The sequence below is a fragment of the Schistocerca serialis genome, chromosome 4, assembly GCF_023864345.2.
Source record: "Schistocerca serialis cubense isolate TAMUIC-IGC-003099 chromosome 4, iqSchSeri2.2, whole genome shotgun sequence".
Taxonomy (NCBI): domain Eukaryota; kingdom Metazoa; phylum Arthropoda; class Insecta; order Orthoptera; family Acrididae; genus Schistocerca; species Schistocerca serialis.
The window spans coordinates 212303810-212321291 of NC_064641.1; the positions used below are offsets into that span (position 1 = coordinate 212303810).

Sequence of the window (17482 nt, forward strand, 5' to 3'; positions counted from 1 at the left end):
GATAGTGCCAGAGATAGGTCCCTGCAGTCGCACTGTCGTCTGTGTCCTCGGTGGCTCAGAGGATAGAGCGTCTGCCATGTAAGCGGGAGATCCCAGGTTCTAGTCCCGGTCGGGGTGCACATTTTCAATTCTCCTCGTTGGTGTTTCTCAACACCTGTGAGAATCCACAGGTCTGGATTTCATTGTTATTTAATATTTTATTAAAGATGAATTACCGCAGTACATTATTCCGTATGACTTTACTGAATGAAAGTACGCAAGGTATGTGGAATTATAATTCTTGTAGAACATTTGCAAATGCTGATTTGAGTATGTTGCACCTTTCTGACACAGAGTGAGATCATTCGCAGAAAATTACTCACTAATACTTTTAGTAACTGTATTTACCTTTCCTTCCCTTGCTCTATGTAAGCTTAGAACGATTACAACACTTGTCATCTGCAAAAGAACTAATACTGCTGGTTTTACGTTAGACGAGAGATCGTTTACATAGGTGAGGAACAATAGTGGACCTAAGACTGTGCCTTGTGCAGCAACAAAAGTGATTTCTCCCCAGTCAGAAGTATATTCCCTGATCACTTTGGCTAAATTACATAGTACAGCTTTATGCATTCTACTGGTTACATTTGCCGTTATCTATGGAGAGCTATATCATCAGTTAAAAACCAAATTCCATGCCAAATTTAAAAGAACGCAAAATACCCAAGACTGGCAAAGTTTTGCAGAAGTTCGAAATATAGCGCGTATTTCATTGCGAGATGTTTTTAATAATTTCCACAGCGAAATTATGTCTCGAAATGCGGCATAGAACCGAAAGAGATTCTGGTCATACATAAAACACACCAGGGGCAAGACGCAGTCAATACTTTCACTGCGCGATAAAAACGATGAAGTCACTGATGACTGTGCGACTAAAGCAGAGTTATTAAACACGTTTTTCCGAAATTCCTGAATTCCAATCAAGAACAACTGCCAAGATGAGAAATATAGAAGTAGATATCTTCCCTCTAACAAAGTAGCTTAAGTCACTTAATAAAGCCAATGCCTCCGGTCCAGATTGTATACCAGTCAGGTTCCTCTCAGAATATGATGATACGATAGCCTCATATTTAGCCATTATATACAACCGCTCGCTCAAAGAAAGATCCGTACCTACAGACTGGAAAATTGCTCAAGTCACACCAATACCCAAAAAGCGAAGCAGGAGTAATCCGCTGAATTACAGCCCCACATTACTAACGTCGATTAGCGTTAGGGTTTTGGAACGTATGAAGTACCTCGAAGGAAACGATTTATTGACACATAGTCAGCATGAATTCAGAAAATATCGTCTTCCGAAACACAACTAGCTCTTTATACTCATGAAGCAATGAGTGCTATCGAAAGGGGATGTAAAAATGATTCCATATTTTTAGATTTCCAGAAGGATTTCGACACCATTCCTTACAAGCGTCCTCTAACCAAACAGCGTGCCTGTGGAATACCGCCTCAGTTGTGCGACGATTCGTTATCTCCTGTCAGAAAGGTCACAGTTAGTAGTAATAGACGTAAAGTCATCGAGTAAAACAGAAGTAATATCTGGCGTTTCCCAAGGAAGTGTTATAGGCCCTCTAATGTCCCTGATCTATACTAACGACATAGCAGACAATCTGAGTAGCCGTCTTAGATTGTTTGCAGATGATGCTGTCATTTACCGTCTTGTAAAGCCATCAGATGACCAAAACGAATTGTAAAATGATTTAGATAAGATATTTGTCTGGTGCTAAAAGTGGCAACTGACCATGAATAAAAAAAGTTTGAAGTTATTCACGCGAGTACTAAAAGGAATCCGCTAAATTTCGATTACGCGATAAGTCACACAAATCTGAAGGCTGTAAATTCAAGTAAATACTTTGATTGGAATGATCACAGCCTGCCAGGATGGTCGAGCGGTTCTAGGCGCTACAGTCTGGAACCGCGCGACCGCTACGGTCGCAGGTTCGAATCCTGCCTCAGGCATGGATGTGTGTGATCTCCTTAGTTTAGTTACAATTTAGTTGTTCTAAGTCTAGGGGACTGATGACCTCAGTAGTTAAGTCCCATAGTGCTCAGAGCCATTTGAACCAATCTTGAACGATCACATCGATAATGTGGGTAGAGCAAACAAAAGACTGCGATTCATTGACAGAACACTTAGAAGGTGCAACAGGTCTACTAAAGAGACTGCTTATACCATGCTTGTCCGGATCAGGTGGAACTGACGGATGAGATCGAAAAAGTTCAAAAAAGGGCAGCTCGTTATGTATTACCGCGAAATATGGGAGATAATGCCACGGACATGATACATGAATTGGAATGGAATCATTAAAACAAAGGCGTTTATTGTTGCGACGGGGTCTTCTCATGAAATTTCAATCACCAGTTTTCTCCTCCGATTGCGAAAACATTTTGTTGGCACCTACCTACGTAGGGAGGTATGATCATCACGATAAAATAAGAGAAATCAGGGCTCGCACAGAAAAATTTAAGTTCTCGTTTCTTCCGCCCGCCGTTCGAGAGTGGAGAGGTAGAGACAGCTTGAAGGTGGTCCATTGAACCCTCTGCCAGGCACTTTATTTTGAATAGCGGAGTAATCACGTAGATGTAGATGAAGTATAACTTCAGCTAGTCTGGACTAATACTGTGATTCACACAGCTGAATTCCTTAGGCAGGACACAGAAAACACCAACCAGTGCAATTTTGTTGTTTAATCTTGCAAAATTTGGTGAGTACACATGTAAATAGCATTCTCGGTTGTGCAGCTCTTCTGCAATCTAAACTTTGATTTACTAAAAACAGACAAATACTGTTGCTGTGATTACATGCTATTAGAGAATACACAAGGTTCTCAAAAGTTTTGTAAAATAATGTCAATAGTGAAACGAATCGGTAGTTACTTACATCTCTCCTGTTACCTTTCTTGTAGAGGGGGTTAACAATGGCATATTTCAAACTCTATGAGAAAAAGTCCTGAGTTAGTGATTAATTACATATTTCAGAAACACAGGAATTAACCAAGTCTTTAGTGCTCTGCTGGTAAGACCATGAAATCCAGATGATTTTTATTCGTGAGAAAATATACAGATTTCTTAAATTCTGGAGAATTTCGTGAGATATTCAGGTGACAATTTCACGTCAAGTGATTTTTCAGAATTGTTATTGTTGTTGTGGTCTTCAGTTCGGAGACGGGTTTGATGCAGTTTACCACGCTACTCTGTCCTGTTCAAGCCTCTTCATCTTAGAATAACTACTACAGTCTACACACTTTTGAACCTGCTTACTGTGTTCATCTCTTAGCCTCCATCCACAATTTTTACCCCGCATACTTCCCCCTATACTAAAATGGTGATCCCTTGACGTCTCAAAATGTGTAGTATCAACCGATGCCTTCTTTTTGTGAAGCTATGACACAAATTTCTTTGCTCCCCAGTTATATTCAGTACCTTCTAACAGTACCTCCTCATTGGTTATACGGTCTATCCATTTAATCTTCAGCATTTTCCTGTAGCAACAAATTTTAAATGCTTCAATTTTCTTCTTCTCCGAACTGTTTATCTTCCACGTTTCAATTCCATACTTCAGAAAAGACTTCCTAACACTTAAATATACATCTGATGGTAACAAATTTCTCTTCTCCAGAAACTCATTTCTTGCCACTGCCAGTCTACATGTTATATCATCTCTACTTCGGCCATCGTCGATTATTTTGGTGTCGAAATAGCATAACTCAGCTTTATTTTAAGTGTCTCATTTCCTAATATAATTTCTTCAGTTCCGTACGATTTAATTTGGCTACATTCCTTTAACCTTCCTTTGCTTTTGTTAATGTTCTTGTTATATCCTTTCAAGATACTGTCCATTCCGTTCAGCTGATCTTGCAAGTCCTTTGCTGTCTCTGATACAATTAGAACGTCATCGGCAAACCTGAAAGTCTTTATTGCTTCTCCCTCAACTTTAATTGCGGGAGATGAAATAAAAACATTGAGGTTAGTCGATGACATTGTAATTGTGTCAGAGACAACAAAAGTCTTCGAAGAGCAGATGAATGGAATGGACGGAGTTGTTTACAACATATTACAGTGATTTTCCTCTTGAACTGTTTGTTCCTGTATTTTCTAGTGGGTTTAAGAAATAATTATTAAACCTATCTGCTACCCTTGAACGATTACTCGTAGCGCTACCATTCAGGCCGCTAGTGATGATATCTTGTTCAGTGGTCTGTTGTCCTGTCTATCATTACACTATATTCCACTCAGACTTAAGTCTGCTTTCAGAGTTACTGATGTCTGACGTAATGCGTATGTTACTTGATTTTTAATAACTTTTCTTATTAATATTTAGTAGTTTTTGTAGTGTACAACTACTGACGGCTTTTTACTCGTTCGTGCCAACAGATACCTTTTCTTTCACGAGATACTGTAATCCTTCTAGCTATTCATGGTTTCTCATATAGCTGTTTAGTGTCCTTGATTATCTTGTACGATAAGCTGTTTTCAAGTAATGACATGAATTTAGCACGGAACATATTGACTCTTATGTCAGCATTTGGTTCATTATACATTTCATCCCAGGATAACTTTTTAAAAGTATTCTTAAATACGTTTCCCCGGAGTCAGTAAGTATTCACCGAGAAATATCTATATTGTAAAGCGTTATGTTATTTATCCTCTCTGTGCATCGTAATCAGAGAGAGCATTTGTTATTGGGTACAATGTTGTTTCTTGCTTTGAACTTCATCGAAGAAAACGATATGAGCCAGGGTCTAATAAAAACACCCGTAATTTTTGTTCTTCAGGACTTCTGTGAGAAGATTCACTTTAGATGGTCGGTGTATTTCATCGAGTGTCTAACAGATAAGATTTTTCAGCATTTCTGTTACACTGTCCCACGAGTCAGACTGGCCTGTTGACTTTTGTACCGCTCGTCTTTGTATGTATCAGCTCGTTATCTTCTATCAGTCCGACGTGACGTACCAGTAGAACGGATGCATCACAGAGGTATTGAACTACAGGCCGTATAAATGTCTTGCATAGTGTCTCATTTGGAAACAAACAGTTTTAAACGTTATGGATTCTTATTAGTAATTCTTTATTAGTCGAGGTCGAAAAATGATTTATGAAAATGATAAATAGTTTCGACCAAAACAAAAAAATGGTTCAAATGGCTCTGAGCATTATGGGACTTAACTTCTAAGGTCATCAGTCCCCTAGAACTTAGAACTAATTAAACCTAACTAAACTAAGGACATCACACACATCCATGCCCGAGGCAGGATTCGAACCTCCGACCGTAGCGGTCGCGCAGTTCCAGACTGTAGCGCCTAGAACCGCTCGGCCACCCTGGTCGGCCGACCAAAACAGCTAGCCGTCTTCAGATCAAATACAGCAGACACTGCTGTGGATAATCATCGGGCCGGTAGGAGACATTGTCATCAGTAAATTACATAAACGTGATTAACAGCATTCAAAACCAGAGTTTTTAAGCACTTAAGCTGAAAAAAATTAGTTACACTTTTGGCCTCCAGGTGTGCAAATCCATTTCTGGACACTGAAAGGTCTGAGGAGAGGCCGATGTCTCTATAAATGGTCTGAAGTAGACAGTAAAGAAATTCGAAAACACGGGTGAGCTTGGTGTGGGGTTTGGAAGAGGAAGCGCGTTATCCCGGTAGTAGTTATTGACAAGGTTGCTGTTGCTGTAACTGACCATGCAGCACGTGACCTCGGTAGTTGTGGAGCCCATGCAGTATAACGAGAATTGTCCATCCGACTGTACACAGAACGGAAAGTTTTCCGACTTACGTTACACTGGTACGCTACAAGATCAAAACGGGGCAGCAGATGGTTCAAATGGTTCAAATGGCTCTGAGCACTATGGGACTCAACTGCTGAGGTCATTAGTCCCCTAGAACTTAGAACTACTTAAACCTAACTAACCTAAGGACATCACAAACATCCATGCCCGAGGCAGGATTCGAACCTGCGACCGTAGCGGTCTTGCGGTTCCAGACTGCAGCGCCTGTAACCGCACGGCCACTTCGGCCGGCTGCAGCAGATGAAACCTCATGCTCCGCAGCAACATTCTGTATTTGCGGTTTGGTTTCTACGGAGTGACGAAGCTCATTTTATACTACAGAATGCAGTGAATACACAAAGCTGCTGAATTTGGGGAACTGTTAAAATGCGTGTTCTACACGATGAGCAGTTGCGCTCGCCGAATGTGACTCTGTGGTGTGGATTCACAAGCATCTTTATTCTCGGTCCGTTCTTCTTTGAAGAGAGTAAATCAGAGGGCCTGTCAGGTGTACCGAGACGCCTGCGCGCTACCGAGACCTTGTACAGCATGTGATTCCTGCTTTGGAAGAGCGCAGTTGTCAGGAAACCACTGTTTTCTTTCAAGATGAGGGAACACCTTATGTCGTTAGCCCAGTGAAATATCTGCTTAATTCAGCCTTGCACGAACATGTCTCCAGAGGTTTTCTAGCTGCATGGCCTGCACGATAACCTGACCTAATTGATGTGACTTTTGCCTCTGGGAATATCTTGATATCTAAAAGAACGCGTTTCCCAGGGACATGTTCGGTCTCTACCTGGTCTGAAGGCCAGTATACAGGAAAATATTGCTCAGATTCCACCGCAGCTGCTGCGAGCAACTATTAATCACGTCGTTTTACAGATGCAGCATCTCGTCGACACCTCCAGTGATCATATTGAACAAACTGTGTGAGCAGCATTTAATAATAAAATTAACATTATGCCTTCATCATTTGTCTGACCTTTGCTTTCCGCGTCCAGTTCCTAATCCATTACATATGGAAACATTTCTGCAAATGTTTCTTGCATTCACAGAGCCAGATTTGCACCAGCTCACCAGAACTGGAACTAATTTTTTCCAGCATAAATCTGTTTCGCATTAACGCATTAGAATATCTACGAAGTTTTGCTGCCACACGACAATTACAAGCCACAACGGGTCTTCCTGAGTAGCTGCATTTTAGTTACAACCACCTCGTATGCAATTTATCGATGAAAATGAGTCGCCTGCCGGCTGAGGATTAGACATAGCAGTGTCTTATCTGACCTGAGGATGGTTACCTGCTTGAGGCGAAACTAGTTAATATGATTATAAATACGTCTTGCTATCTTGACTAATAAGGATTATTTGTAAGGTGTAATTTTTAACATTTATATATCACTATCTCCAACCTGATTGTCAAGAAATAAGAGAAACAATAGTTTCCCAATGTTCGCCCCGTGACAGCCTGCCACTAGCTTGACTCACAACGATGTGCATGAAACTTCCGTATTTTCACACTTTGCTACTCCAAAGTATTTGTGTGACACGACTGACTTTAGTTTGATTACTTCTGTAGTCAAAGTACATGGCATTTTTACGCTCAGTGAGACAAAAAAGGTAGCATTTCTCTACACTGAGAGACAGTTGCAGGCTTTGCACCGGGCTGATATTTTGTCCATACAGAAGAACTGGATATTAGTGCAATTTCTACCGGATATAATTTCCTCGGAATTACCTGCATTATCTACGAAACGTTTGAGACTGAGACCAATTTTCTTCACTAAGTCATTAATACATAGCATTTACAACCACAGTAATAGTCCGTTTGAGACCACAGTTTTTACTTCAACGTCCGTAAATGACGTTCTATTTATGAGCCTTTCCTGTTAGAAAATTTTAGAGCCAGCTGTAAACTTGGTCAGACATCCCATAGGAAAATATTTCTTAACTTGTTCTTTGAAGACGTCGATTAGGTACTGAATAAAAAGCTTTTCGGAGGGCTGGGAAGTTCGAGATAACCTAGTTTCCTTTATCCAGCTCCGTGAGGATTTAATGAGGGCGACTTAAGTTTCACACGGTCGCTGTTTCCAGACCACCTAGCGTGTTCCATAGGGAGATTTATTCCCTGGTAAGAAGAAGTCGTGACTAGTTGCATCACACCAGTCAGAGGATTAATGATGCCCCCTCCAAAAAGTAGAACGCTCGTAGTGCTTGAACTGATTATATGTTATAGGACTCTTCTACTAGCAGATGTGAATTATACATGAAGTACTACAAGTGCATTCCACTCCCGTTTTTGTAGACAAGTGTGACATTTGCTCGTTTCCAAACACGAGGAATAAATACACAGTTCAAGGAATCTGAGGTAACTTATGGATAAGGATTTACCTAATTCACTCGCATGTAGAACTGTATACAACCTGATAAGGTTGTCCAGAATGAGATTTTCACTCTGCAGCGGAGTGTGCGCTGATATGAAACTTCATGGCAGATTAAAACTGTGTGCCCGACCGAGACTCGAACTCGGGACCTTTGCCTTTCGCGGGCAAGTGCTCTACCAACTGAGCTACCGAGGCACGACTCACGCCCGGTACTCACAGCTCTACTTCTGCCAGTACCTCGTCTCCTACCTTCCAAACTTTACAGAAGCTCTCCTGCGAACCTTGCAGAACTAGCACTCCTGAAAGAAAGGATATTGCGGAGACATGGCTTAGCCACAGCCTGGGGGATGTTTCCAGAATGAGGTTTTCACTCTGCAGCGGAGTGTGCGCTGATATGAAACTTCCTGGCAGATTAAAACTGTGTGCCCGACCGAGACTCGAGCTCGGGACCTTTGCCTTTCACGGGCAAGTGCTCTACCAACTTTTTTTTTTTTTAGACGCAACCTTTTTTTTAATGAAACTGAAAAGAAAAACTAAAAATTCGTAGTCCAAGCGGTTTTTTTTGGGGGGGGGGGGGACAGGAAGGCAGGGTAAACAAACAATCTATTCGTACAATTGTACTATCTTAGGGATAAGAAAAGGATCGAGACAGCAAAAACAAAGCAAATACAATTTGGAAACCAGAAAATCAACGTAAAGGCCGCCCTTTTCTTTGTGTAACGTGAATAAAGTAAATGACAATCCTAGTCACGGGCGGGAGTGAAAATGAAGTTATCATCTGCATCACAATCCCTGCAGCACACGGTGTCGCATCATAAATCTGTCAGACAGCCATATAATCTTGACAATTTCTGCCTTTGTGGGCGGCATGTATTTCTCCTGCGTCGACCAGGTAGGGTCCAGTTTTCTTCTCAGTGTGCTGTATGCCAATATAACTGAACCGCGCAGTATTGTCTCTAGTCGTTCTGCTGCAGGAGTCTTCTCAGTTCTGGGACACCCCAGCTGTCGGGCGGATTGTGAAAAACACTTCCTAAAAAATTGGAAAAGTAAGTCCAGTATTTCAAATGGTTCAAATGGCTCTGAGCACTATGGGACTTAACTGCTGTGGTCATCAGTCCCCTAGAACTTAGAACTGCTTAAACCTAACTAACCTAAGGACATCACACACATCCATGCCCGAGGCAGGATTCGAACCTGCGACCGTAGCAGTTGCGCGGTTCCGGACTGCGCGCCTAGAACCGCTAGACCACCACGGCCGGCAGTCCTGTATTTCGTATGACTCCGTATGAGCTCGTGTTGTTCTTGTAAATACATCCAATAATCCATCACGGACTTAATATCGTACGAATACAAATATTTCGTCGCATGTCCAGCGATCCAATTGACCGCATACGTCTTTTGTTTGGGAAAAAAGGTCTTGTTCGGTAGAAAAAGTACATCCGATGTGATTTCTGTGTAGTTAGTGCGCCGAAGGAAGGTCAATATTCGACGCGTCAGCATCCAGACGTCCCTCGCTGCGCCACACACTAAACCATGTTCTTCCGTTGCTAACAGGCCACAGTTTGTGCAAAGAGGAGAATCGACCATATGAATTGTATGTAATCGACTCCTGGTCACAAGTTTACGGTTTATAAGAATGTACCACATCGATCTCGCTGCTGTTGACAGTAATGGAGTAGTATGCACTGCACACCAAATGTGGTTCCACGTTCTCGACGGGTATTTGAATTCCATTACGTTGTGGGCATGGTGATCCATCAAGCACCTATAGATCTCCCGAGTCGTGGGTATTCTCGTCGAAGGTACTTTCAGACGAACATAACTGTAATCAACAAGAAATGAGGCAATGTGTGCAAGAGAAGGCGAAATATTGCCCACCGCAATAGGGGGTTCGTACGAAGGCGGAACAAGTACCTCTATCAGAGCTGACGTTATGGTGTGCTTTCGTTGTTGCCAATTTCGTATCATCGCTCGCATGTAAAGCGCCAGAGCTTTGTTTCGCACGTTTGTGAGGTTGAGGCCACCGTTCCGGAATTGTACCGTTAACGTGTCATAAGTGATCTTAAATAACATCCCAGTACTAACATAGTAACTAAAGGCAGCCATGAGGCGGTCTGCAATGCCCTTCGGTATTGGTAGGATCTCCGCTAAATGGGGCAGTCGTGACGCTATGTGAACGTTAGTGTATGCCACACGCTGTATCATGTCAAAGGCTCTCAGTGAGTTGATTCGTATCGCGAGACGAACATTTTGCAGAAGCCGCCGAGAACTCGCCGCCGCTGACCGCCGTAGTGAACGGGTAAATGTGATCCCCAGACATCTCAGCGATTCCACCGTCTGAAACGGTCCCGGTATGTCTTCCAGACCCCGTCCAATGTGCATAATTTTGGATTTCGTCATGTTAATGACACTGCCTGCTGCCGTCCCGTAAGAGTCTAGATGTTCAACAGCCTGACGCACTTCATGACCTGATCTGACAAGAAGGATCAGGTCGTCCGCATATGCGCGACAAACGAAAGAGTTCTCATTAAGCGCTATCCCAGTAAGTGAGCGCCTCATAACACACATCAGCGGCTCAAGCGCTATCGCAAACAGCATCATGGAGAGTGGGCACCCTTGTCGGACGGAGCTGTTAATAGGAACCGAGCCCGCTTCCCGACCGTTTACAATCACCTTCGATGTAGCCCCTCGTATTAGCCTCATAATGATGGAGATGAAAACAGGTGGAATTTCCATTCGGCTCATGACTGACGCCAAGAAGTCATGGTTTATCCTGTCGAACGCACGATCGAAGTCCACAGATATCATCGCTGCTCGTATTTTACACGTTTCCGCAAGGGCGATAACGTCACGGTATTCACTTAACGCCGAGGAGATGTTGCTTCGCACCCCTAGGTAAGCCTGATCAGGGGATATTGTCCTGGATATCGCCAGCTTGAGACGAGACGCTAGTAGCCGTGCAAAAATTTTATAATCGGTGTTTAGCATAGTGAGAGGCCGATATTGATTAACACTGCGACTCCCCGCCATCTTCGGGATGGGAAGAAGAAAGCCCGTCACAAAATCCGACGGTAGGCGCATGTTCGGACTCATCGCCTCATTGTACATCGGCACCAACTGTGGCATCATCAAGTCCACGAATTCTCGATAAAACTCTAGCGTAATCCCATCTGGCCCCGGTGATTTATGGGCCGCTCCTTTTGTGAGTGCCACCTTAATATCGTCTTCTGTGAGTGGCTCCATAAGCGCTGCCTTATCCGTCTCTGTCAGAGTCGTTTGCAGATGTTTCAGTATCTCTTCCCCTACCTGACGGTCCGTCGGTGTACCGGCATAGAGATGGCGGAAATGCTCTAAAAATTCATTTGCAATGTCCTGTTGTGTTGTCAGTTGACGGCCATCTAAACCGTGGAGCACTGTTACCAATGCCCGGCGGTAACGCTTATGTTCCCGCGACACATGATGCATCGAGGTACGTTCCCCAGTGATGGGGTCAAGACATCTTGCCCGTATTGGGATGCCACCCAGTCGTCGTCGCGTGATCCATAGTATTTGTGCCTTGACATGATGAACTTCCGCATGACGTTCTGCAGACCGCACCTGGAAGGACAGCTCACGAAGCATGGTGTAATAATTATCAAGAGTGTCTCTCTGCCATCTCGTCTTATCCCGACCATACTGTATTAGAGCTCTTCTTATTGACGGCTTAGTGCACTCCAGCCACCATTGAAGCACGGAGGTATACGTTGGTAGACGGCGTTGACATGTGGCCCATACCTCCTCGACTCTCTGACGACATTCGGGGTCCGCCAAAAGGGACGAATTGAGCTTCCATGTCCCGCGGCTTCTCCACACACTTTGCCTAGGGAGTGACATGGTACAAATGTAAGCCAGATGATCAGTAAATGCCGCAGGCCATCGTTCCGCGTCGACCACCTTATCCTGTAGGCCAACCGAAACATATAATCGATCAAGTCTGCTCGCCGAGTGACTGGTAAAAAAAGTATATCCCTCACGGTTCCTATGAATCATGTCCCAGGTGTCGCTTAACTCCAGATCCCGGCATAGCACATGCAATTCACGACAGATATTGTAATGTGGTGTCTGGTCTTTTTGGGCTAAAACACAATTGAAGTCACCACCTATAATGAAATGATCGAATCTGCCGGTAAATAAGGGCACAATCTCTTCCGAATATCATCTCGCACGCGCCCGTCTGTTGCCTGTGCCGGAAGGGGCATAAACATTGAGAATGCGAATTCCATTAACAGTTATCGCCAGTCCTCGTGCCGACGGTAGATAAGCCAGGTCTCGGACCGGAATCCCGTCCCTGTCGTTGTTCGAGTGCGGCGAGGTGTGGGAGATGTATCCATGTACTTCCTGGAACTCAGGAATGTAAATTTCCTGCACCATTAGTATATCAACATCCGACGCGTATATCATGTCCCTATGCAACTGCTGTTTCACGGGCGATCTAATGGTATTTACATTCACTGTCTCTATTCTGTATACCTGGGGTCGAGTAGGTGTCATCTCCACATGATGTTAAAATGACAAAGTTTCACCGTGTCGATAGTCCCTTTGCACATCCGCCGAGGGTCGCCCGAGGAACGTGTCCCTGCGGCACTAGGTTTCGTGAGATGCGGACGGATGCAAGGCCCCACCAATAGAATGGTCCGCATCGGTGATTTCGTCGTCCTGCTCATACCAGCTGATACTATTGGTGTGCTCCAAATTTTCCTATGCGGCATTGATGTGTGACATCTGTTGTTCTTTCGCAGCTGTAGACTCCACCGCCGAATGGGTAGCAGGCCCCTGACCGGATGCGTCTTCTGAACGATATGACATCATTTCACTGTCCGAATTCATATGATCTGCGACATCCGAAGCTTGTGGTTCCATGTCAGACAGGTCCATAGTGTTAGACTCGTCTGGGCTCCCTAGAAGAGAAGGGAGCGTCTCCGTAGAGTTTAGTCGGCGCTTCTTGCGGCGCTTTGGCGAGCGTTGTTTGCGGGCCCTAACCTCGGCCTCTGGTCTTGGCGAATCTTGCATCTCCTGCGTTCCCGCCGCCGCCACAATGCCCTGGGGCCGTTCCACTTCAGCTTCCATGCCTATTGTGATGCTCTCATCCACTTTCTGCGCCACCTGTAGTGTCTGAGATTGGAGGTTGGTTGGAGCCATTCCTTCTTCAGTGGCGTCCGAAGGCGCCTCAATCAACTGCGGCGTCGGTTCGATGGTGCGCTCCGACCTCGGCGTCACCTCCCCGCGAAGTGCCGTCAGGTAAGTCATCGGCAGTGACGTTGGTGTAGTCGGATTCTGGAAGTCTCCGCTGGGGAGTTGCACGAGTCTCTTCTGCATACACGCTGATCGAAGATGTCCTTCACCACCACACCCGGAGCATGTCCGGGGCTGTCCATCATAGATGACAATAGCTCTACAGCCGCCGATGTTTATGTACGATGGCACATGTTTCGTAAGGGCAATTCGCACCTGTCGGACACCATTGTGCACTTGATACGTGCTAAAACTTGCCCAACGTTCGGCCGTATGACTAATAACTCTGCCATATGGCTGGAGTGATTCAGTGACCAATGATTCGGGTACCTCGAAAGGCAGCTCGAAGATTCGAATCGTACGCACGCCCAGGCCCGAATGAGCGACTAAAACGTCGCCAATATGACCATCGGAGTGTCGGAACTGGAATCCTCGTTTGGCGGCTTCAATGATCCTATCACATGCTGCGTCGTCAATCATCTTTACGTAAAGAGTGCTGCTCACGATTGATAAATGAATTCCAATAATCTCCGTGTAATTAAGATGCACTTCGTCCCTCAAGAAACGTTCGATTTCGAAAGCCTTCGGTCTTGCATACTCGTTACAGAAAGTGAACTGTATCGTGGTTTTTCGGAAATTGTGTGCCATTGCGTTCGATTCAAACAGTAACACACGCGAGTGACGACGGTGTAAACACCGCTTCTTCCGCGAACGTTCGCAGCCGAGACGTAAACAAGTCCGAGCTGCTCCGCGGCGAAAGGAGGACTGCCAACTGAGCTACCGAGGCACGACTCACGCCCGGTACTCACAGATTTACTTCTGCCAGTACCTCGTCTCCTACCTTCCAAACTTTACAGAAGCTCTCCTGCGAACCTTGCAGAACTAGCACTCCTGAAAGAAAGGATATTGCGGAGACATGGCTTAGCCACAGCCTGGGGGATGTTTGGTAGAGCACTTGCCCGCGAAAGGCAAGGTCCCGAGTTCGAGTCTCGGTCGGGCACACAGTTTTAATCTGCCATGAAGTTTCATATCAGCGCACACTCCGCTGCAGAGTGAAAATCTCATTCTGGAAAATATCCCCCAGGCTGTGGCTAAGCCATGTCTCCGCAATATCCTTTCTTTCAGGAGTGCTAGTTCTGCAAGGTTCGCAGGAGAGCTTCTGTAAAGTTTGGAAGGTAGGAGACGAGGTACTGGCAGAAGTACAGCTATGAGTACCGGGCGTGAGTCGTGCCTCGGTAGCTCAGTTGGTAGAGCACTGGCCCGCGAAAGGCAAAGGTCCGGAGTTCGAGTCTCGGTCGGGCACACTGTTTTAATCTGCCAGGAAGTTTCTGATAAGGTTGTGCTGATTTCAGCCTAATTCATTTAACGATATGCAAGCCTGGATTGCCCTTACTTCGTCCTGTTCTATGCGCTCCCTAAGACCTAACGTACCTCTGATACGACTACCATTTCCTGGGCATTCTTTCGACTGGGACTGTTCTTGGGCCACTTCTAACTGATGTGTTACTGGTTACGTCGCACCTTTGTCTTTCATTGTTGGCGGTAGTATATTGAGATTATTGATTTTATTTAGTGTGAGGCTTCGTAATTTTTCAGACTTCATTCTGACTTAATGAAGCAACCCTAGCAAAATGCAAAATAACAAAAAATGACTCTGAGCACTATGCGACTTAACTTCTGAGGTCATGAGTCGCCTAGAACGTAGAACTAATTAAACCTAACTAACCTAAGGACATCACACACATCCATGCCCGAGGCAGGATTCGAACCTGCGACCGTAGCGGTCCCTCGGTTCCAGACTGTAGCGCCTAGAACCGCTCGACCACTCGGGCCGGCGCAAAATAACAAATGAAAACATCAGGCAAGGCCAAATCCTAACGATCGGACTCTTCCGCCAATCATCATACACGGTTGCCAACTGTTGCAGTGGACGTCCACCGCAGCTGATGTTCAGAGATCACCTGCAAGAATCAGTGCTGATCGTTGTACCGCGGCGGACGCTGCTTATCACAAAATCAAATACGTATCAGCTCTTCATTTATCAATGATTGAATGTTTCATGGAGTGGTTAGGGTAAATGACGTAGGTTGCAGACGGCCTTCTGCGAACATAACGTGTGACTGCTGAATGATATTTGTCTCATTCTCCTGAAGCAGCCGAGAAATTTAGTGTACGTTGGATGTACTTTGGAGCTGTTTTTCCTGCTTCTGGTCGTATCATTAGCATTTATCGACGGCAAAAATAACGTGGCTCTTTATGAAGCGTTTTAAGCAATAGCAAGCATTGTTCCTACAATGCTGCATAGTTCTGGAATCACACGTTTCCTCTATGTGCCTGCCAATGCTCCTGTCTATGAAGTAAATGCGTATTGGCAGACTATTTGGTGGCATCGATAGACTGGGCTGTTCGTAGACCCGACGTGAGCAGCTATTTATTAATTTTTTGATGAGCTACAACTGCGATCATGTGCCACATCCAATCGTCCAAAGCGATGGACATATCTTTCCACTAAATTTCAGGATCAATGAAATATACTTCGTTTTCAGTTTCCAAAAACACTTTGGAAATACTTTCCGAGCGATTGAACAGTTTGCTATTAGGAAGGTAAGATACCCGCTGTTATTTATTTGAGAGACCAGAAATAATGCTGGTAAACAGTTCGAGGTGATAGTATGATCATTGGTACGCCCTACTGCTGTAGGAGGAGCTAAATCAAAAGAACGACCAATATATAAACAAAGTAAAAGCTCTGCAGTGATAATGAGACGCCTCAGTACGTCTCTACAAGGAACTCCTGGAGAAATGGGGATTGAACATCATTCGTTAATGCACGTTTGAATTACAGTTTAGTAAGCTTATAAAATTGCATATAAATCAGCAAACTTAAAACGATTGCCCCTAAAAAAAAGTATAGTTACCAGTTTCCAAATTAAGAGCACTGCGGGGCAAAGACTTAGGTATGACGCAATTTACTAAATATTCCTTACTACAGTGAGCAGTGGAGAGTAAAATTACACAATCTTTATGGTATAGGAATTAAATAAAAGCAATCAAATCTTAAAAGCTTTTAGCAGAGCGTGAAATAATGTTCACAAGCTCACAGTAACACCAAGCTGAATCTTAACTGGGCGTATGTTGTGACAATTAAATCAGTTTAAAGAGTGTTTTAAGAAAAGACGTATGCAACAATTGTAATAATAAATTAGAAAATGAAACTTGTGCGTATACTACGACTATAATGACAAATCTGAAGGTGAAATCTTTACAAAATGTTCGGTATTGCAAGCGTGTCGCACTAAGTGGTAGAACCCGTAACACTCCACAAGAACGCTGCCCAGCAGTCCAAATCAATCATTGCCAAATAATACTCAAGATTATTATTACAAAAAACACAATAATATTAACATGCGTACTATAAAGTGGCAACAAATAGCTCAATCACACACTCTGGGGATTATATTTAGGGACTGGCAGTACCCCTTCCTTCACATCACTCTGTTTTACAATATAAGAAAGGATGTATAAAAAGAAATTTCTGGTAACAGGTGATATGACAGAGCTACAATAAGTTAGTATAAATTTTCTTCATTTACAAGAAGCAGATATTTTTTTGGTTGCAAGACCCGCACTACCGGTTTTAAAAAGACAATTCCATTAATAGTAAGAGATACTAGGCTGGGTCAACTCCTTACGACTCTCGACAAGAACACAGATGCATTATTAAGCGTCAAACCAAACGTTACGCTTTTCACAACGGCAAAATTTACTGAAAGTCAAATTGTGTGTCCTTATCCACTTGTTTACACTGAATGACTAACGCAATAAACAATAATCATGTCATCAGAAGGAAGCTTTATAACTGGTGGCTGAACACTGTCAACAAATCAAATGATTTAAATATCAATATGGATAATCAGAAAGGTGGGAGGAGTATATAGAGGGTCTATACAATGTACTTCAGGGCAATGTTATAGAAATGGAAGAGGATGTAGATGAAGATGAAATGGGAGATATCATA

The 17482-nt window shown here is 43.9% G+C and overlaps 1 non-coding gene across 1 annotated transcript; it reads right to left on the reverse strand.

Annotated features, from left to right (window-relative positions):
* Positions 1 to 8313: 8313 nt before the first annotated feature.
* On the reverse strand, positions 8314 to 8388 carry Trnas-cga (transfer RNA serine (anticodon CGA)). The gene has a single exon. It is a non-coding gene; the product is annotated as a tRNA-Ser (tRNA).
* Between the last annotated feature and the right edge of the window lie 9094 nt (positions 8389 to 17482).